The sequence below is a fragment of the Phaethon lepturus genome, unplaced genomic scaffold, assembly GCF_000687285.1.
Source record: "Phaethon lepturus isolate BGI_N335 unplaced genomic scaffold, ASM68728v1 scaffold15981, whole genome shotgun sequence".
NCBI lineage: Eukaryota > Metazoa > Chordata > Aves > Phaethontiformes > Phaethontidae > Phaethon > Phaethon lepturus.
This window is the reverse complement of record NW_010517134.1, coordinates 21,477-29,614: the sequence shown is the minus strand read 5'-3', so window position 1 is coordinate 29,614 and position 8,138 is coordinate 21,477. Positions and strand designations below refer to the sequence as shown.

The 8,138-nt window shown below is 35.6% G+C and overlaps 1 protein-coding gene across 4 annotated transcripts in view; it reads right to left on the bottom strand.

Annotated features, from left to right (window-relative positions):
• The window catches only part of ZFYVE28 (zinc finger, FYVE domain containing 28), a 59,065-nt gene that overhangs the window by 30,532 nt on the left and 20,395 nt on the right, over nt 1–8,138 (bottom strand). The window lies entirely within an intron of this gene.

Sequence of the window (8,138 nt, the reverse complement as noted above, 5' to 3'; positions counted from 1 at the left end):
TGCTGAACTCAAATGTTCAGATAACAGAAATCTTTGGACAAGGCAGAGAGAAACCTAAGAAATATATTTAGTTAAAAGCAATGTAGTTATATAGGTCAGGATTATTTTACCTTACTTCTCCACAATTACTAGCAGACTTTTTTATGCTCTTTAGATTTGTACGCTTATGTGGGGTAAATATTCAAACCAGCTACATTCCAAATTCTTTTCTTCTACCAAATTTACTGTTGTAGCTATTTTTGCAGCTAGAAATCTGGAAGAATGCTTAAGGGGAATTCTTCAAAGCAGTGTATGGAAGGTATGTGCTCTAATCCCACTAAGAAATAATAGGATTTGTTTGCATACCTCCCACTAATCACTTGGAAAATGTACCCCTTCATATTCCTCATTTCTGATTGCCAATTTTAAAATAAATCCCCAGTGTACTATGCTTTAGTTGAAAGGAGAGCCATCACAACTGGAAAATAATTTTATCAGACTTGAATGAAAATCTATTTAACTTTCATTCGTTTTATGTAATTTCCCTTGCTAATTCTGCTCATTATGGAAAGATATATGCATTTAAAGAAAGGCTTACTCTTTTACAGCTCATCACCTTTACCCATCCAATCTTACAATATGGTCACGCTACTAAAATGTACTTTTACTATCTGTTTTATGGCAGCTAAATGATATTAAAAAACCATTAGTATGTGATTTCACAGCATGATTGAGCAGGAGAAGCTGTCTTGCAAAGATGAAATGTATTGTTCAGAATAAAGTAATCTTTGAACAGCAGAACCAGGAAACAAGAACAACTAGCAAACTCAGCACCTTCTTTTATTCTCTCTCACCCCCCTGCCATTTCCAGATTTTTCCAGTGTAACAATCCTGCCAGCTAATTTGAGTAGTAACACTTTTTCTGAAAGACGTCAGGTTTGCCATCCTTCAGTGTTTTCTGTGAAGCTCTGCCTGATATATTTGAAATCCAGTCAAAATATCTGGATTACCAATAGTACATGATACAAAACTACAAAACTATTGAAGAACCTAAATTGAATTTTCTTAGGTTCTGGTTTTCTAGATTTTTTTTTTTTTTCCCTCTAATTTGAGGTTTTCAGCCTTAAGCACAATCCAAAGGGCTAACAATTTTCCTAACAACTCAAAGTTCTCACAATTTTTTGGGGAGTCAAACACTCAAGACTAAAACATAAACCAAACACACCACCATTTTAAGTACCATCTCTCCGTTAAGAGCAGGTATTGTTTATTGCCAGCGTTATGCCAAGTAATGAAATCACTTTCCATCCTGAGCTAACTTTGTGGAGTGGCCAGTCCAAGACAGAAGGCAAAACGCTAAAGGTGGCACAAAGTGCTGGACCTTGATGGTAAGTAAACCTGATGAGTAACCTCTGAACATAGTGGCACGCAAACAGCTTACATTACCAACTATCTCAAAGCTATCTTTATTTTCATCTTCCCAGATGTTCTCTGACCAGCTTATAAGCCTCACTTCATACTATTTCTCCATACTTCTTTTCCCCTCATTTGAATCCTCTCTCACCTCTATCAGCGTAACTTTTTCTCATCAGCTCCACTATCATTAGATCTTTTTAAGCCTTGTCTTAACACTGTTTGCCATTCTAAACTGCTTCATAAATGCCTTCATCTTCTACCATTCCATCTTTTACTTGGTGCACAAACCTGGCCATGCTGAGCCATCCACTGATTTCAGGATTAGATATCCATCTGTTAGTCATCATTTGGCAGTGTAAATTCTTCTGGATACACTTGACACAAACTGCTCACAGAGGGTAGTTTGTTGTGTTAAAGGATGTTGTAGTTTAGACAATTACAATGTGTAAACATTTTTCTCACTCCTGTGTACCAGTATAGATTGAATTTTTGTACCAGAAATAATATTTATTATTTACAATGTTTATTTCTGGTTCATATTCAGGCTGTAACTCTTCAGATAAGAAATTCTATATTTATTTAGTACAAAGAAATGGGAATCCAATAATGATAATTCTGTTTTATATCTTCTCAGTGTTATACTAAATATCTTTAAAAAACCAAACAAACACAAACCAAACAAGACAGACTCCTGACATACTCACTGCATTCCTTCTCAGTACACACAGACTCAGGATACCTCTTTGCAGAATCTTCTTCTTATTAGTGTCTGCCTGAAGATTCACTCAGCTTTTCTAAGATGCTGGTAGATCCTGAGGTGAATTGACCTGCTTTTCCCAACTCATGACTCCTGTTATCAGCTGATGAGAGCTCAGCATGCATGTTCATTAGCACAATTATAAGAGAAGGTATGTGCACATAGACACATTCTGTAGCTGAGAGCAGCTAACCCTTTCTTCCCACACCAGTGACCTGAACTTCACCACATCTCATGTTCATTTGAAATTAATGCCATGTTGGATTGGGATTCATAGGACTGTTCAAACTGTGTAAAGCAGCGAAAGTTTGTTTCATTTCTGAGGTCTTAAACACCTACAGTGCTATTTTAAAAATTACATTCTAGCATGGGATAAAACCATCATCCACGCTCACCAAAATAGAATTCTTAGCACTTCTGATAAAAATACAGAATAAACATTTGAGACAACGGAGCAAAGTGACATGGGGTGATGGGGCTGTCTCTTTTCATGGAATACTGTCAGACTGAACTAACAAACCATTTATTTAAAGCTGTTGGCCATTTTTTATAACTATTCTAAGTAAAAAACAAACTGAAAGCCACCTTTTTCCTGGTTTGTGTGCTCATTTCTACTGGAATGTATTTCCAGTCTCTTATATTTAATTAAGCCTCTGCCTATTTCAGGGGATGGTTTCTTTATGAATGTTACTTGAGTTACAGTTACATTCCGTATTACATTAGTAAATTGGCACAGATCTTCTCATCTCTATCTCACTACAGGAAAGCTAACTCTAAACCTCATGGGTCAGCTACACCAAACCCACCAAATAAGTGGCTTTTAGAACTTTTACCTACTATACTCATTTCAGGTATCTGTATGTTGAGATCTAATACAGTTCACTGTTGCTGCATTTGATATATGGTAAACAGTAAATATATTTACTCTTCGCTAGTAAAAGGGAAGCTGGTATAAAACACCGACACCTTGTATTTGCATGCCAAGGTTTCATAACAGCAGTCACGTTATTGGATACTGCACAAAATCAGTGTTCAACAGATAAGGTCAAACACTGCCACTTTTAATTTGAGATACGTATTGTTAAAAAGAAGAAGGGGAGGAGGGATTGAAAAAACTCAGTCATATTGACTCTGCATTTGGCCAGTTGCACAAAAAGAAGAAACTGTATACCAGAAAGGGAACAGAGGAATTTCAATCAACAGCCAGCTAAAGGATTGCTTAAAGGAAGTTTTGCAGTTGGAAGGCTGATATTTTGTTCCCAGTCAACTACTACTTCCCTCTTGCTGATGAGAAGTTTTCTTACTTCTGAATAGCTAGTTTGTTTATGTGACCATGCACAGCTGTCCTTTAATTTTTATGAAAAAGACAACTTTGTCATGTAAAGACAAAGCATGAATTTAAGACATTTAATAAATTTGAAAATTGCATTTTGAATTTGCATTTTTAATTCAATCAATTGAAATTTGCATTTCAATATCAATTAATCTAGTTTTGATAAAGGACCACTTATAGAATTGAATGCTATAAACTAAAAGACAAGCTAGACAGGTAATTTGTGTGGGTTTGTTTTTGTTTTTTAAAATGTAAATGCTAGGCATCCCAAAAATACAAATGCTTCTTTTCCATGCATTTATAAAGGTGGAATGACTTATCTTAAAGTTGCTGTACTGAAAATGTGCACACGTCACATGTTGCTAAGGAGTGAACAAAATAAAACAGGCAGAAAAAAATCAAAATTAGAAAAACCAACTGTATAAAACAGGTGTTCATCTTTTTACAAGTCATTCTAATTTGCTGACAAAACAAAATTGGAAATATATTACAATATAGGTTATTGTAATATATAATATATAAATATATTAAAATATATACAATTTTAGACTACAGAATTGCAACACTAAGAAATGGGACAACTTGAATACCAAGCTGGAGAAGAATAAATTATTCATCTTATTCTAGAATTGCAATACAGAACAGTAAACAGCAAAACATGCTTTTTCAAGGATACCTCATGCCTCCTCCTTACACTGCAAAAGCATATGGCAAAATATTCTATTTTCTTAAGCCCCCACAAATAAATGCGAACAGCACCAACATCTAACAGCTGATGGACACGGATAGAGCTTGAAGAAAGTGTGAAGATAAGAAGTTATCCTCACTTACCAATTTCAGCTCCTTTTGCCAAGTCTCAGGTGCACTGCAAAAGGCTTCATCAAAGCCTTTTTTACTCACCAAATAGATCAAAGAAAATGGCAAAAAAAGTGGTATAATTTAAGCTAGACATAATAGACCTGCAGCAGAAAGGAGAGGAACTATGCTTAAGAATCTTTTTTATATCAGAACTGTTTTAAGGTCAGTACATAAATAAACAAACACACAACTAGATATTTAAGATTAAAACATGAAAACACTAGCATTGTGTGACAATATGAAACAAGCTGCCAAACTTCATAAACCACATAGAAGAATTAGCAGTTTTACAAGGACTCTTCAACTCTGGAAAGAATGAAAACCAAGTATTTCCAAAACACCAAAATAAACAAGACCCTCACTCTTCGTAATTTTCTTTCCACTTGGAACAAGCAGGCAGAATACTATGACAGAATGAGCATTTAAAAAATCTAGATAGCTTGATTCCAGTTGAAAAAGAAGGAAGCCTAGATACAGATCTAAAGCTTTGGTTTAGTGTTAACTTATTTCTTTTTTTGCCCCAAAACACCAAATGCTGCTTTTTCATAATTTTATCATCTTCCGTGCTATTCTTATATTATTTCCCCCTTCAACATTTGTTTTGCTACATGATAGCCTTTACTTGTCCATTGTCCCTTCAGCAGATCAGATGCTGACTACATCTTTGCTAGCGCTTTTCTCCTATTTGCATCTCATTAATGGTGCTGCCCAAGACTCTGGGTGCCCTTGATGTGTTATGGCTCTGAGACACTTACAAGCTGATAATGGAGAAAGACATAATGTCAGCTATGACTTAAAAACCAAAGTAGCAAAGACACACCAATACCCAAATCTTAAGTAGAAGGGTATTTAATCTGTATTTTTAACTCCATTGAATATTGAGGCTAGATAGAGAAGCCTGAAATACTAGGTATTTCAGATTTAAGGACTAATTACAGTAAACCTGACTTGATCATTGAAATTATACCTATAATGTTATATTGCATAGTATAAGAACTGATAATAACTGAAAGAAACCGTTTGTGTCATAACGTACACATTTAACAGCTGCTTGATTCAGAAGAAAATTTTCTTTCCCTTGTCTAGTTGGTGACCTACAGTAACTAGAAAGTAAATACATTTATCAATTTGATGAATGAGCATATCCTGCAGCTATTCCATGTATATTAGATTGCTTATTGTTCTAGCTAATGGGTCCATCATTCTGAAAGTAATCTACTGTCTCAAACATTTCCCCTATGGTTAAGTTGGCATTCACAAGCATGTAATAGGGAGCAGTCACAGAAGCCTAATGTGATCTTCCAATTTAAAAATACCATTGAAAAGCAGTGATTAGTCACCGCCCCGGCAGCATGAGTAAGAAAAGGTCCACAAAGTTCTGTTTTGTAACTGAATTATCTCTTTTAACGATAACATGACTAGTGATTCAGAGGCAAGAGCCAAATCTATATATAGAGATATATATGAGAAAACTAAGGCTCTACACATACATATTTTTTTAATTCAGTCCTCAGTAGATCCCCAGCATCTCCATCTCTCACAAAATATACTGAAGGAGTTAATATTAGAACATTTCCAAATAATGGAGCAACAATCTAGTAACAAAATACCTCCATCTCTATTTCTCCACTTTTGCAAAGATGGAATATTTGCCAATTAATAACAGATGTACTATAGTCTCAATGACAAATAGAGAGAATTAGATGTAATCAACAAAGTAACTGTGGAAGAGGCTATGGTGAAAACAGACCTCCACTAACTTTTTTTCAAAGTACTCAAAAATATTTACCCAAGAGTTTTAGGAGAATTGAAGAATGAATTAGATGAATTATTAACCTCTCATTTAAAACTTCCTTAATGCCTGAAGTTTAAAGGTGGCAATCTCTAAAAATAAAAAGGACTTCAAGGGGATTCAAACTACTCTAGTTCTGTGAGCCTGATGTTTGTACCAAGCAACTTAACAGAATATATCAAAAGCTAAAATAGGTAGACAATAATGAGAAGACCTGCCTGGGAAGAAGTAATGTTGCTTCTGCAAAGGGAATCTCTTGAGAGCTCTCTGAAGGGGTCAAGAAGCTTGTGAAGAACAGTAATTCGGCTGGCAGCCTCTGGGTTTCCAAATAGGCTCTGTCAAAATACCTCACTAAAGGCTTTTAAGAAAATGAAGGAGCTATAGCATAAGAGGAAGGGGCCCACAATGGAGAAATAATTCTTAACCATAAATAGGGAAGAGCTGTTAAATGACCTTCTCGGAAGAGTGGGGATGTCACCGCTGAAGTTCTTAGGACCCTGGGGGTTTTGCTTTCACATACAATCTGCAAAAATGGGGACAGCAATGAGGTCTGAAAGGTCTACTGTGCAAAATTATTCAGGGTAATAGTAAGAGCAGACCAAAGAACTGCAGAGGATCTTAAAGTCTGAATAACAGCTAATAAAATGGCAAGATGAAATTGAATTGGTAAAAACACAGGGTAGCACCAGATCTAGAATGACAGCCTCTGAGATCAGAAGCAGGATCTTGGGGCTTTAGCAGACAACTTCAAAAACACATCAGCTCACCACTTAGCAAAAAAACAAAGTCAAATATTGGGAGCCACTGGAAAAGCAACAGAAAATAGTTATGCCACTGTGCAAATCCATGGTTTGCTCATATCTTGAGTAAATGTAGTTCTGATATACTATTTCCTCTTAGCGATAAGTGTAATTGGAAAAGGTTTAGAGCAAGACAAAAGGAACGATCAAAGCTATGAACAACTTCTGATTAAGTAGCCTGTGACTTCTCCAACCTGAAAAAGTAACCATGTAGGTGAAGTGTGACTGAGGTCTACAAAATCACAACCAGAGTGGAGAGGCCAGGCAGGAACTAGGAGCCATTCAATGATGCTGTTAGGAGCCAGGTCCAGAGCAAAAGCACACACAGGAACACAGACCTACAGAATTCTCTGTAAAAGGACAATTCTTTTATGTTTTTACACAATATTAATAGAGGCTGGACAAGCACACAGAGAAGAGGTTATTATATCCACAAACCATGGGAGGCTGAAAAAGAAGCTTATTTTATTATATTTTATATTTTGCAGACCTGTTCTCACAAATTTTACTTAATACCCTACCCAATGGAAAAATTGGTAGACAAATTGTCTGAGTTTTGTAAACGATGTATGTTTTATCAGGACACTAATTAAACATGCAGTAATTACTTTTAAGCAATATTCCACCTGAAGTGTTGCAAAAGCATGAAATGTCAGAGGGATTTGTAAATTACTTCTTAAAAAGACGTCCATTCAGAAACGCTGTTGTAAGGCCTTGAATATGATCACACTTGCAAGCCTAAGATTGCAAATACTCAGAATAATGAGGAAGATAAAATTACCTTCTTAAAAGCTATGTTTTGTGCACACTAAGTTGTGCTTTACCTGTAAGAAGTACTCACTCCAGCGCAAAGAACTCCTGATTCTATTGCTACTATGAGTAAAATATTTCATAATTCAATTGGTATGTTATTAAACAGATGTTTATTTCTCTAGCATGTATATTGTGGTAATTCTTCATGGTTCAAGCTACCCGTGCTGTGTTATCCTGAACTCTATACACATATAACAAAAAGAGAAATCCTGCATCACACACACGGTCTCCACAGTACTGACACACTAAGCCACAATGGAAGAAAGCTGTCACAGAAATACAGAGAACAACAATAGCTTCTATTTAATTTATTCCTTCTGCTTTATGTTATTAATACTTCAGGAAAACTGAGAACATTACTCACTACAAAACAGGTTATCCTCTAAACAG